Source organism: Cervus canadensis, chromosome 18 (assembly GCF_019320065.1).
Source record: "Cervus canadensis isolate Bull #8, Minnesota chromosome 18, ASM1932006v1, whole genome shotgun sequence".
Taxonomy (NCBI): domain Eukaryota; kingdom Metazoa; phylum Chordata; class Mammalia; order Artiodactyla; family Cervidae; genus Cervus; species Cervus canadensis.
In genome coordinates this window covers 3,698,991-3,713,826 of record NC_057403.1, presented here as the reverse complement: position 1 = coordinate 3,713,826, position 14,836 = coordinate 3,698,991, and positions in this window count along the sequence as shown.

Here is a 14,836-nt window from a genome sequence, read left to right as displayed (position 1 = left end):
CAGAAGAATCCACTTTTTTCTAAAGTGCACATGGATAATTCTCCAGGATAGACCATATCTTGAGTCACAAATCAAACCTCAGTAAATTTAAGAAAATTCAAATTGTATCAAGCATCTTCTCTGACCACAATTCTATGTGAGTAGATATCAATTACAAGAAAAAACCTGTAAGAAACGTAAACACATGGAGATTAAACAACACATTTCTAAATAGCCAACAGATTACTGAAGAAATCAAAGGGAAAAACAAAAATTTATAGAAAGAAATGACAATGAAAACATGACAACTCAAAACCTATGGGATGCAGCATAAGCAGTTCTAAAATGAAGTTTATAGCAATACAATCCTACCTCAAGAAACAAGAAAAACATCAAATAGACAATCTAAATTTACACCTAAAGCAACTGGGAAAGAAGAACAAAAAAAAACCCCAAAATTAGTAGAAGGAAAGCGATCATAAAGATCTGAGCAGAAATAAATGAAAAAGAAATGAAAGGACAATAGTAAAGATTAAAAAAACTAAAAGCTGGTTCTCTGAGAAGATAAACAAAATTGACAAAACTTTGGCCAGACTTATCAAGAGAAAAAGAGAGAAGTATTAAATCAACAAAATTAGAAATGAAAAAGGAGAGGTTACAATAGACAATGCAGAAATACAAAGGATTATAAGAGACTATTATGAACAACTATATGCCAATAAAATGGGTAACCTGGAAGAAATGGACAGATTTTTAGAAAACTTCAATCTTCCAAGACTGAACCAGGAAGAAATACAAGCAATGAAATTGAAGCTGTGATCAAAAATCTCCCAAAACACAAAAGCCCAAGACAAGATGGCTTCACAGGAGAATTCTATCAAATATTTACACAAGAGCTAATGCCTATCATTCTAAAACTCTTTCAAAAAGTTGCAGAGGAAGGAACACTTCCAAACTCACTCTACGAGGCCACCATACCCTAATACCAAAGCCAGATAAAGACAACAAACATACCCACACAAAAACTACAGGCCAATATCACTGATGAATATAGATGCAAAAGTCCTCAACAAAATTTTAGCAAACAGAATTCAGCAACTCATCAAAAAGCTCATGCACCATGATCGAGTAGGGTTTATTCCAGGGATGCAAGGATTCTTCAGTATATGTAAATCAGTCAATGTGATACACCATATTAAGAAATTGAAAGGTAAAAACCATATGGCAATCTCAATAGATGCAGAAAAAACCTTTTCAAAATTCAGCACCCATTTATGATTAAAACTCTTCTAAAAATGGGCATAGAAGGAACCTACCTCAACAGAGTAAAGGCCATATATGATAAGTCTGCAGCAAACATTATTATCAATGGTGAAAAATTGAAAGCATTCTCCCTAAGATTAGGAACAAGACAAGGGTGTCTACTTTCACCACTGTTAATCAACATAGTTCTGGAAGTCCTAGCTACAGCAACCAGAGAAGAAAAAGAAATAAAAGACTCCAGATCAGAAAAGAAGAAGTAAAGATCTCACTTTTTATAGATGACATAATACTGTACATAGAAAACCCTAAAGATAGTACCAGGAAATTACTAGAGCTAATCAATGAATTTAGCAAAGTTGCAGGATAAAAAATCAATACACAGAAATCACTTGCATTTCTATATACTAACAATAAAAAATCACAAAAGAAATTAAGGAATCAATCCCATTCACCATTACAACAAAAAGAACTAAATATCTAGGAATAAATTTACCTAAGGAGACAAAAGAACTGTACACAGAAAATTATGACACTAATGAAAGAAATCAAAGATGACATAAACAGATGGAGAGATATTCCATGTTCCTGGGTAGGAAGAATCAATATTGTGAAAATGACTATACTACCAATCACAATATACAGATTCAATGTGATCCCTATCAAATTACCAATGGCATTTTTCACAGAACTAGAACAAAAAAATTCATGATTCATATGGAAACACAAAAGACCCCCAAATAATCAAAGCAGTCTTGAGAAAGAAGAATGGAGCTGGACGAATCAGGCTTCCTGACTTCAGATTTTATTACAAAGTTACTGTCATCAAGGCTGTGTGGAATTTGCACAAAAACAGAAATATAGACCAATGGAACGAGATAGAAAGCCCAGAAATAAACCCATGCACTTATGGGTACCTTATTTTTGACTGAGGAGGCAAGAATATACAATGGGGCAAAGACAGCCTCTTCAATAAATGGTGCTGGGAAAACTGGACAGCTACATGTAAAAGAATGAAATTAAAACACTTCTTAACACCATACACAAAGATAAACTAAAAATGGATTAAAGACCTTAATGTAAGACCAGAAACTATAAAACTCTTAGAGGAAGACATAGGCAGAACACTGGATGACATAAATCAAAGCAAGATCCTCTATGACGCACCTCCTAGAGTAATGAAAATAAAAACAAAAGTAAAAATGGGGCCTGATTAAACTTAAAAGCTCGTGCACACCCAAGGAAACACTAAGCAAGGTGAAAAGACAACTCCCAGAATGGGAGAAAATACTAGCAAATGAAAAACTGACAAAGGGTTAACTGCCAAAATATACAAGCAGCTCATACAACTCAATACAATAAAATCAAACAACCCAATCAAAAAGTGGGAAAAAGACCTACACAGACATTTCTCCAAAGAAGACATACAGATGGCTAACAAACACACGAAAAGATGCTCAACATCGGTCATTATTAGAGAGTTAGTTAGTTATATGGAAGTAGCCAAAGCTCATCAAATTACACTTGGAATCTATACACTGTGTTGTCTTGTATACAAATTATACCTCAACAACAACAAAAATCTAAAAAAAGTAGAGAATAGAGAAGACTCTTAACAAAAAGATGAAGAAAGAATAACAATTTTAATAACAAAAAATGGAGCAAAGAGGAAGTTGAAAATTAAAAAGCAAAGCAAATACAAATATTCATGAAGATTTAAAACAGTGATTCTCAAACCTAAACAGGCATCCAAATCACCTGGAGTGCTTGCTAAAATACAGTATGTAGACTCCACCGTTAGCATTTCTAACAGGTTAGGTCTGGAGTAGGCTTGAGAGTTTGCATCCTCCAAGTTCTAAGTGATACTGATGTTTTGAGTCCTGGGCCCATACTTTAGGTATCACTCAATTAGAAAATAGTTGGGGGGGGGGAAGTAACACAACTGAATATTTTTAAAATCTGTAGAAAAAGAGAAAATGGAAAAGTGCAAAACTTAGAAAGGGATAATATCTAGCCCTAGATAGATAGAATCTAAAAAAACTCAGATAAATTCTTGAGTTCTAAATTTGGAAGAAACATATGATACTTTATTGAAGAGGAATTATCCAAAACATATCCTGAAATTCATCTAGATAATGGAAAATATTGAAAAAGATAGACTGAAATTTCTCAAAATGAAAACTGACAGTGGGGCCCAATCATCGTCTGATATTGTCCTGGAAATTTTAACCACTGGAACACATCATAAGATAAAAATTTAAGACATAGCTATTAGAATCTACCATTAAGAGGGGACAATTGACTCCAGATTTTATGGGTGTATACATATATACATAAAAAAGAATAGAAGAAAAAAGAGAAAATTATTGGCAGTTCCTATCTGCAAATTTATTGTTTTTTTTTTTTGCTTGTGAATTTGTGCTCTTTCAAAATTCCAGAAAATGAGCCTGCATTGTTTTTCCAGTCATACATTGAAAAACATTTTAAAAATTTCTTACCAAAACAAAAATAAGCAAAAAAATTAATTAACGTGCACCTGTTGTCCAAGATTGAGTCTTAAATATAAAGGGTACTTTATATTTAGAAGGTGTTTTCAGAACACAATAAAGTGTTTGCTATCTAACAGACTAATTCTTAGTATTTGTGTGAATTTCCTTGCAACCTGCAGGATAGTAAATGAATCATCTTAAAGTCTACTAAAATAACTTGGGGGGTCCAAACATTCTCCAAAGGAAATTTGAGCAGTAACTCTGATTCAGTTAGGACCAGGTTATTTAATTTGATCACTGAATTATTAAGGAAACACTTCCCCTTAGTTTGTCAGTGTTTAGACATTTAACTATTGTCAACAAAATCACAGCCTACAGAGGCCATTGTTACATACATCACAGAATGGAACTATAGGTGTCAAAAATTCAAGCTTGAATATTTTCAAGGGGCCTAGAAATTTCCAGCCTATCTTTCACACTCAGTAAGTTATCAAGGTTCACTGAAAGGATTTCATTCCCCCTGGAACTTCTGGATTTATCCCTGGCCTGCTCCCATGTGCACGGATGTAATTGCCTCCTAACTGTTGCTTTGCTTTCAACCTCACCCGCCTTGAATCCATCCTTCTCACAAGCAGAGCTGACCAAACATTGTAGCATTGGATAAAAGCACAATTTCTTCCTACAGATCTATTTGGTAACACACACTTCCTGGTTCAAAATATGATAATATGGGGTTATACACAAATCAAGAAGCACACTCCTTTTCCCTCCTGTCTTAGATAGGTAGGTAGAACAAAAGAGAAATGTTTATAAAAATATCTTCTTCAATTGAAGATTCCTTTTCTTTTCCCTTATTTTCTAGATGCCAAACTATGTTTGGCAAGAATTCCTTTAGGCGATGGTTAGTAGTAATAGGGAAAATTTGTAAGCATATTTTTAAAATAAAGGATTAGAATACCAGGTGAAATTATTTTGATTAGAAAACACAGACAGTCTTGGATTTCTGACAGCCTCTATATATACATAAACATGCATAAACACACACACAACCTGCTTTGACTTCCTACTATCCATATGCATTTTATAGCTACAATTTTGTACTTTTGAACATACTCCTTCATTTTAGAACAGCAGTTTCCAGCCTTACATTTGCATATCCTAGGGAGTTTATTAAGCTACTGATGCCTGAATCTCACCTCCAGAGATTTTTATTTAATTGTTTTGGGCTATGACTTTGATGGGCTTCCCTGGTGGTTCAGTGATAAAGAATCTGCCTGCAGTGCAAGAGGCTTGGGTTCGATCCCTGGGTGGGGAGGATTCCCTGGAGGAGGGCATGAAACCCATTCTAGTATTCTTTCCTAGAGAATCCCATGGACAGAGGAGCCTAGTGGGCTACAGTCCATGGGGTCACAAAGAGTCGGACAGGACTGAAGCATAGCACACAGTAGCAGCAGCCCAGCTTTGATGTGAGGAATTTTGTGCTCTCTCTTGGTACTACCATTGTTTCACTAAGGTTGAGAACCACGATTTTAAGGTCTGACTGTTTGAAATACTTGAAAATAAAGTTTATAGCTTCTTGTGTCTATTCACATTAGTCTAAATTTATTATTCATTATACACAAAGAATAAAAGTCATGATCCATGTACCTCTAGATCCCAAAGTTAACTCTGGTCTGTTGCATAAAGTAAATCTTCCTGCAATCTCTTTACTTGACTGGATGCTCAGATCTGCAGTGAAACCAACAGATACTACTTGGTGGCGGGGGGAGACACTTTGGAGTCCTCAGTCATCTGGGAGGACTGAGGAAACATGAAATACTCAACAGGATAAAGGCACAGTAAATGTCCACTCATGTATCTTTAACATTCTCCTTCAAAGCAGCGTAGCTGTCAAACTGCTCAGTCATGTTAGACTCTTTCCAACCCCAAGGATTGTAACCCTCTAGGCTCCTCTGTCCCAGACATGAATTTTCCCAGACAAGAATATTGGAGTGTATTGCCATTTCCTTCTCCAGGGGAATCTTATCCACTCAGGAATCAAAACTGTGTCTCTTGTGTCTCCTCCATTGCAGGCAAATTCTTATCACTGAGCCACCACGGAAGCTTAGTTGTCAAATTGTATACATTAAATAAAATCAGTTTTTAATACAATCAATTTTGTTACAATAAAAACTGGGGTTTTTTTTTTGGTAAAAATATGTAAAGCAGTATAATGAATATATTGTATCTCTCTTTGGAAGTGTCCTTTGGGGTCTCACAAAAGGATTTCCCAAAAGCAGGAGTCAGCAAGCACTAGCTTTGGGGCCAAACCCACTTGTTTTAGTAGATCCAGTGAGCTAAGAATGGTTTTTGTATTTTTAAATTGTTGAAAAAATAATTATATGAAATTCAAATTCCTATGTTCATAATGAACTTTTATTGGAACAAAGCCATGCTCATTTATTTCTGTATTGTCTGTGACTCCTTAAATACGACAATGACAGTGTTGAATATAGTAGTTGTGACAAAGACCAGATGGCCTTCAAAGCCTGAAATATTTATGATGTGGTCCTTTACAAAGCAACTGTGGAAACCCTTGATCTAAAAGTGGTTGAGAAATAACCGGTTTATACCCTAGAAAACAGCCTCCAAAACAATGAGTCCATTCTGCCCTCACTGTGCCAAGAAGAAATCAAGCAATTAGAGGGTAGCAAATGCCACTCTTAATTTGTGAGAAATAAACTTGATGAGCAAATAAAGACATTTCAAAGAGGAAAAAGCTAAGCATAGCTTTTCTAACAAAACAAAGGAAAACAAAGCAACCACAAAAAGATAAAACCTCGAAGCAATTAGCATCTCTATTCTGATATAAGCAACAGAGTGTCGGTGTTAAGTATTTTCTTTCTACTCACAGACATAATGTTATTTGATGGTTAAGTGGAAAAAACTATCTGGGAAAAGAAACTTAAGTCTGAAATAGCTGAGGCAGCAGTTACAGATAATCATACTAATAAAGAGGGCACATTTCTTTTTTTTAATTTAATTTTTTTTTTTTTGTTTTCTATTTGGGTATACCTGATTAACAATGTTGTGATGGTCTCAGGTGAACAGTGAAGGGACTCAGTCATCATGCATCCATTCTCCCCCAAGCTCCCCTCCCATCCTGGCTGCCATATAACATTGAGCAGAGTTCCCTGTGCTATACAGTCGATCCTTGTTGGTTATCAATTTAAAATATAGCAGTGTATACATGTTCATCCGAAACTTCCTAACTATCCATCCTCCCCTCTGGCAAGCATAAGTTCGTTCCCTAAGACTGTGCGTCTCTTTCCATTTTGTAAGTTCATCTGTATCATTTCTTTTTAGATTCCACATATCAGGCATGTCATATGATAGTTCTCCTCTGCAGTCTGACTCCACTCAGTAGGACAATGTCTAGATCCATCTATGTTGCTGCAAATGACATTATTTCATTCTTTTTAATGGCTGAGTAATATTCCATTGTATATATGTACTACATCTTCTTTATCCATTCTTCTGTCAATGGATATGTAGGTTGCTTCCATGTCTTGGCTATTGTAAACAGTGCTGCAGTCAGCACTGGGGTGCATGTATCTTTTTGAACTAACTATACTTTTCCCTGGGCATATGCCTAGGAGTGGGGTTGCTGAGTCATATAGTAATTCTGGGCTTCCCTGGTAGTTCAGTTGGTAAAGAATCCACCTGCAATGCAAGAGACCCCCATTCAATTCCTAGGTCAGGAAGATCCCCTGGAGAAGGGATAGGCTACCCACCCCAGTATTCTTGGGCTTCCCTAGTGGCTCAGACATTAAAGAATTTCCCTGCAAAGCAAGAGACCTGGGTTCAATGCCTGGGTTGGGGAGATCCTCTAGAGGAGGGTATGGCTTCTGACTACTTCAGCCAGTAGTCTTGGCTGAAGAGAGCCCATTGGCAGAGGTGCCTGGCAGGCTACAGGCCATGGGGCCACAAAGTCAGACACAGCTGAGCGACTACGCACAGCACAGTAGAGCACATGGCTGTTTATTTATAGTTTATGCTTGAAGCCACACTAAAAGACGAAAGGGAAGAAAGATAGAGGTTGGGGTATTTGTAATGGTTAAATTTTATCTGTCAAATTGACTAAACTATGGTACCCAGGGGTTTGATCCAATCTTATTTTCGATGTTTCTGTGAAAGTGTTTTGTAGATACAATTAACATCTACAATCAGTTGACTTAAGTAAAGGATGTTAATCTTCATCATGTGGGTGAGCCTCACTCAATCAGTTGAAGACCTTAACAGCCAAAACTAAGTTTTCTTGAAGAAGAAGGAATTCTGCCTCGAGACTATGGAAGAAATTGTGCCTGAAATTTCTGCCTGCCAGCCAGCCATACATATTTTGGACTTGTCAGCCCCCATGATTGCATGAGCCAATTCCTTAAAATAAACCTCTATTTATAGAGAGAATATGTATGTATATAACTGGATCTGTTTTTCTGGAGAACACTGGCTGATGTAATATCAGTCCCACCAACTCTGGCTTTCTTGCAGGGTCAGTATACCTGCTGGTGTGGTTCGTCTGCTCTGGGCTCAGCTCCCATTACACTGCTGTCTTCCTCTTCATGTGCTATTTCAGTCACTGCTTCCTCTCCTTGCCCTTTCAGCACTAGTGCTGGTAACAGAGCCCACTTTTACCAGCCCAGGAATGCTACACTGTATCTTCTGATTTCCTCCAATCTTAAGCACACCTTTATAAACAGTGCCTTCACTGATCTGTTCTCAATTTTCCCTAATTTAAGCATCCTAAATATTTCCTACTTGGACCCTAAATGATAGAGCACTTACAAAATTATCAGAATAAAATAGGAAAATCTTTGGAAAGTGCTGGAAAGTACCTGCCCTGTATTAACATCTTCAACAAAATGCAGGCTATCATTAACCTGATTGCTCCAGTTTAACCTTTACTGTCACTGTTTCCAAACACTGCTTCTGCACTGATAAATATTTCTGAATATATTAAATCCCTCCTCATCTTTCCTAGATCCTCATCTTTCCAGAGTCCTGTCTCCAGGAGACTCCAGTGGCATCTTGGCAGTCATTCAAAGGCTGCAGCCTCAGGGTCAAAGATCTTGCCTCTCCAGATGCCAGGGTCACGTTGCCTGTTCAAGCAGGGCCAATTCCCTCCAGGTCGTGTGAAAAAGGAACATCTTCCTGGAAGCAGAAATGGGGGAAAACAATCTTCTAATTAATTGTGTGGGAATGGTGGTGGTGTGCAATGATCTATTCCATTTTGTTCAAGAAACAAGTCAAATTGTACCATTTAGGGGAAGGAACTCAAATATTATTTTTATTCAGTTGGGTTTATCTTTTCCTTTCTCCCTTGCCTTTCTTTCTTTCTTTTTTTTTAATTTTCTTATACTCTTTTTTTTTCATTTATTTTTATTAGTTGGAAGCTAATTACTTTACAATATTGTAGTGGTTTTTGTCATACGTTGACATGAATTAGCCATGGATTTACATGTATTCCCCATCCCGATCCCCCCTCCCACCTCCCTCTCTACCCGATCCCTCTGGGTCTTCCCAGTGCACCAGCTTGGAGCACTTGTCTCATGCATCCAACCTGGGCTGGTGATCTGTTTCACCCTAGATAATATACATGTTTCGATGCTGTTCTCTCGAAACATCCCACCCTCGCCTTCTCCCACAGAGTCCAAAAGTCTGTTCTGTACATCTGTGTCTCTTTTTCTGTTTTGCATATAGGGTTAGAAAGATGGTAATGATAACCCTATATGCAAATCAAATATTATTTTTAATCTGAGCCCACCCTAAATTTATTTTGCACTTAAATGTGACACTTCTTTAAAGATATAAATATTGGGACCTCCCTGTGGTCCAGCAGTTAATACTCTACCCTTCCATTGCAGAGGACTGAGATCCTTGGTTGGGAAACTAAGATCCCACATGCCATTTGGCATGGCCAAATTTTTTTAAAAATAAAAAAAAAATAAAGTGTACAATTCAATTGTTTAAAAAAAGAGACAGATATTTTCAGGGAGAATACATGTTTGTTCTCCCTCTTCATTCCTGGCGCCATCACAACCACCACAGGTTTCATAGGCTCTGATAACCATTTTCCATATTGGGAGCCTGAGTCATCTTCCTAAATCAAATTTTCTGTTAAGTTTTCTCCACAGCTTAACATTTATCACTTGATTCTCATTCTTTATAGAATAAAATAGAAGTACTTCAGCATGAGGGCTTCCCAGGTGGTTCAGCGGATAAAGAATCTGCCTGCAATGTGGGAGACACAGGAGATGCAGGTTTGATCCCTGAGTCAGAAAGATACACTGAAGGAGGGCGTGGCAGTCCACTCCAGTATACTTGCCTGGAGAATCCCTTGGACAGAGGAGCCTGGTAGGCTACAGTCCATAGGGTTGCAAAGAATCGGACACCACTGAAGCAACAACACACACACACACACACACTTCAGCATGTGCCCCAAACATGCTTCTAGCCTCCTGTTTCATTAAATTCCACTCTGCACATCTGGGTATGCTTTATACTCTTATTTGGTGGGCTGTTTACATATTTCCTTCTCGTTTGCCTTGGTGCCCCTTCCCTGAACTCATCTCTGTTTTAGCCCCCACTCCTACTGTTTTTTCAAGTTTAGCTTAATCATAAGGAAATCTTATCTGTCCCCCAGATCTAAGTAGATTTCTGTTTTCTGTGTCCCTACACAGACCTATGTTACTACTTCTGCCACAACAATGAGATCCTCAGTTAACCTTCCTGCACTGTGCCCCCATCCATTCTGAGTACCATGATTATTTTGGCCTAGTACAGAGAAGGCAGTGGCACCCCACTCCGGTACTCTTGCCTGGAAAATCCCATGGACGGAGGAGCCTGGTGGGCTGCAGTCCATGGGGTCGCTGAGAGTCGGACACAACTGATTGACTTCACTTTCACTTTTCACTTTCATGCATTGGAGAAGGAAATGGCAACCCACTCCAGTGTTCTTGCCTGGAGAATCCCAGGAGTGGCGGAGCCTGGTGGGCTGTCATCTATGGGGTCGCACAGAGTTGGACACGACTGAAGTGACTTAGCAGCAGCAGCAGCAAGTTCTGGATAGGCCTTGGAAAATGAATGACAAATAAATGAATGAACACACTGATGAGCCAAGAAATGCAAACCCATATTGGCTCTTGTTACTATTGTTATTATCATTGCTTTTATTAGTGTTTTCTCTCCAAAACTGTTCATGGATAAATTTTTTTCTGAAAGCCTTTGCCTCTGCCTAGTAACTTTCCTAACTCAAACCAAACCCCTCAGCTCATGCCTCACTCTATGGCCAGGGTTCATGAAGGCTCTCATGTTCACATCTTTGTTCATGATCTCCTTTAATTAAGTTTCCTTTACCTCAGACTATTAATGCATTTTTCAAAGTGTGAATCAAACTGATCAATCATGAGCCTCTACTACAGTCTCTCATCACTATTAATCTCTATAAAGCTGTCATTGTATTATATATAGTTACTATACTAGGTGTTGGAGAAGGCAATGGCACCCCACTCCAGTACTCTTGCCTGGAAAATCCCATGGGTAGAGGAGCCTGGTAGGCTGCAGTCCATGGGGTCGCAAAGAGTCCGACACAACTGAGTGACTTCACTTTCACTTTTCACTTTCATGCACTGGAGAAGGAAATGGCATCCCACTCCAGTGTTCTTGAGAATCCCAGGAATGGCAGAGCCTGGTGGGCTGCCGTCTATGGGGTCACACAGAGTCGGACATGACCGAAGCGACTTAGCAGCAGCAGCAGCATACTACATGTAATCTAATGATGACTATATTCGACTAATGACTTAATCAAGCCTATAACATTAACTATGGAAAGTAGTTTATCCTCTCTGAACCTTTGCTTCTTCATCTGAAATGTAATTGGTTACCATCTACTTATCTTCCCTCCAGATTATTAGTGCACACACAGTTGCTCAATCATGTCCAACTCTTTGAGGCCTCATGGACTGTAGCCTGCCAGGCTCCTCTGCCCATGGAATTTTCCAGGCAAGAATATTGGAGTGGGTATTTCATATTCCAGGGGATCCTTCGGACCTAGGGATCGAGTCCGCATCTCTTGAATCTCCTCCACTGGCAGGCGGATTCTTTACTATTAGCACCACCTGGGAAGCCTCTCTGGGTTATTAAAACTACATGCAAATAGATGTGTGAAAGCAACTATTAAAACTTTGGCACATAGGGAGGGATGCATGGTTGGTTGGTTTAGTCACTAAGTCATGTCCGACTCTTGCGATCCACTGGACTACAGCCTGCCAGGCTCCTCTACCCATGGGATTCTCCAGGCAAGAATACTGTAGTGGGTTGCCATTTCCTTCTCCACTTATTATGCATATATAACTTGAAAGCAAATAATTCTAGAAATTTGATTGTCAATCTGTCATGACTTAAATATTCAAATAAGTCTGCTTTTCATTTAAAATAATTAGCTGTTTAAATTACATTTTAAATGAGTTTTACATTAATAATTCTTTATACATGTCTTTTTTAAAAAAAAAAAAAAAACAACAATAGAGTAATTGTGTTGGCAGTTCTGCGTTTTGGAAGTACTGGTCTCTTTGAAATACAATCACCATCTGCTTGCTATTCACACTTGATACCCACTTGCTGCTTGACCTCTTTTAAATTGGCACATCCATTTTCGTCTTCCAGTTTATTCATTTTATGAGCTCATTGGCTGAATTAGCAATGTATCTGGCCAGTGGGAAGTACTCATGACAGGACAGGTTGAACCAGGAAATAGCAGCTCAGCATCTTCAGGGCTGAGGGTGGGAAGAGGGAAAAAAAGGAGGAGACAGCAGGATTGGAGAAAGTCAGAGGAAACAGGCCCTTGGCCAAGTCCACAGAAAAAAGCACTGGACCAGTTTTTCTGGAAGTTGAGCAAGTTGTAAAACCTTTAACCTGGAACATTTGGGTAGTTTGATGCAAAATGACAAATTATTTTGCAGGTGAAAACAACAGCTGATTTCAGGTTTTTTTTGTTGTTGTTGTTCTGCAGCTATTCATATTAATACAACACAAAATGATTGTGGTTTCAACCATACTACTTGTCTTTAAACTCAATTTCTCCTTTGTTTGGAATCTAGGCAATGAGGATATCAGAAATTAAGCTCCTTTTCAATCTTTCCACTTATTACTCAAGAATGTTTCAATATGCCCAACAATAAAATCTTGCTTTTGCGATTTTGGTAGCAAGATGAAGAAAAAGATGCTCTTTCTGGAAAAAAGAAAACAAAGAAAATCTGTTTAAAAATTAATTTACCATTCTATTCTTTCTATCTTCAACAAATTAAACATGGTGATCTGGCAAATGTTTGTTAAATATAATTAATAAAAAAAATTATTGATGATTCTCCAGTAAGTTTTATTTTCTTATAGAAAACTCTAAAAGACTGCATTAATCAAATCAGGTAATTCCTAAAACCTAGATGTTTCTTTTGGAAATTTATATATTCATGAAATTTCCAAAGTTGCTTTGTTTTTGCATTTCAGGTCATCATCGGCATATTATTGTCAGCAGCAGAAAAATTCCCTGAAAACAAAAGAAATCTTCTGTAAAATACAAATGTTAAAAAAGAAAAAGATCCTATTGCAATAAGAGCTATTTTAAATAAAATGAAGTGGGGACTTTGGGATGCATCTATCATGAAAACAATTGAAATTCTATTTTATTTCTCTCCAAGAACAGAGTCCTAACCTAGAAATTCTACATGATTCTGCAAAGCTGTTCAGCAACAGAGCAAATTTAAAATGTTTGATGTCTAGTTTAATGCCCTCCTTACATGTGTTCAAAGGAAATTTCCTAGATCAAATTCATCAGACCACCTAGAACAATGCCAAACATATGCTAAAGTACCTGAGGCTCATCTTAGATTTACTGTATCAAAATCATTCAGAGTAGGCCAGGATTTTGTGCTTAACTCCCAATATTATTTTTAATGTACATTAAAATTAAGAAGTCTTGTTCTTCTACTTCAGCAGAATCTTCTTTAATGATTTGTTTTGCAGGCATTGCCTTAAACTTGCATTCATTCATTTAGTCATTCATTTCACATTTTTTTTAATACTTATCATGTCACTGAGTATTATAACAGCTACACAGCATATAATGTTAAGCAAAACATTCAAAGCCTCTCACCTCAATGAGCATAAAATGAACATTAATGAAGTTACTTAAACAATTTGAGAGATAACCAATAGAGTTTTTTTACAGTATTTCTTTTCTGATATAGAGACAATTAGGAGAAGTGTCCAGAATTGAAGCATTTCTTTGATGGTGGTCTCCCTTCCCTAGATTTTCCCAAGATTATTTGTAGCCTTTCATGTGGTGGTGGTGCATAAAAATATCTTTGCATTTATAGTGGTTCCCATTGATTATTTTTTCTTTGTTTCTTCCTTTTTTTTGTAGCCACCAAGAACTTCTGTCTCTGGGTAGCAGTGGCACTACATGAGTTACCATGGTAACATTGCATTTTGAGGGATAACAAAAGTAAATATGCATGTACTATGTCAGCACATCAGTTGCTAATTCCTGGTGGAGGTCTGAAATTGTGTACAGCAGGCTTCTGCTTTGAAAATGGTCCAAGTTTTTGTTTTTAAATATATTTTGTTAATTAAATAATTGCAGTTTATTAATTAGAGTCCAAAAAGACACTTTTTAACAGCCACTTAAAAAAGGTCAGAGAGAGAATAAAAATGAATTCTTTCCAGACAAAAACGGTTTAATGAATCTAATAGATGGGGCTAACTTAGGTATGGCAAAAAATCAAAACGACATGTAATTTTAAGTCACATACTGAAAAGAAGTCTTTGCATTGATCTCTTAAGTTCAAGGAGCAAGAATATAATAAATATTTATTAAATAAATTATCTTATGTCAGAAAACGAATCAAAGAATATGAGAGCAAAAAGGATCTTGTGAAACCACCAAGGTACAAGTAATGCAGTTGAGTTGGGGAAAAATCTGGCTTGTACTGATTCCTTCTCACTTCGAGTCTTGCCCCTGGCACTTAGAGTTAAACCTTTTAGCAAACAGCGCACAGGAATCTGGGTTTCCA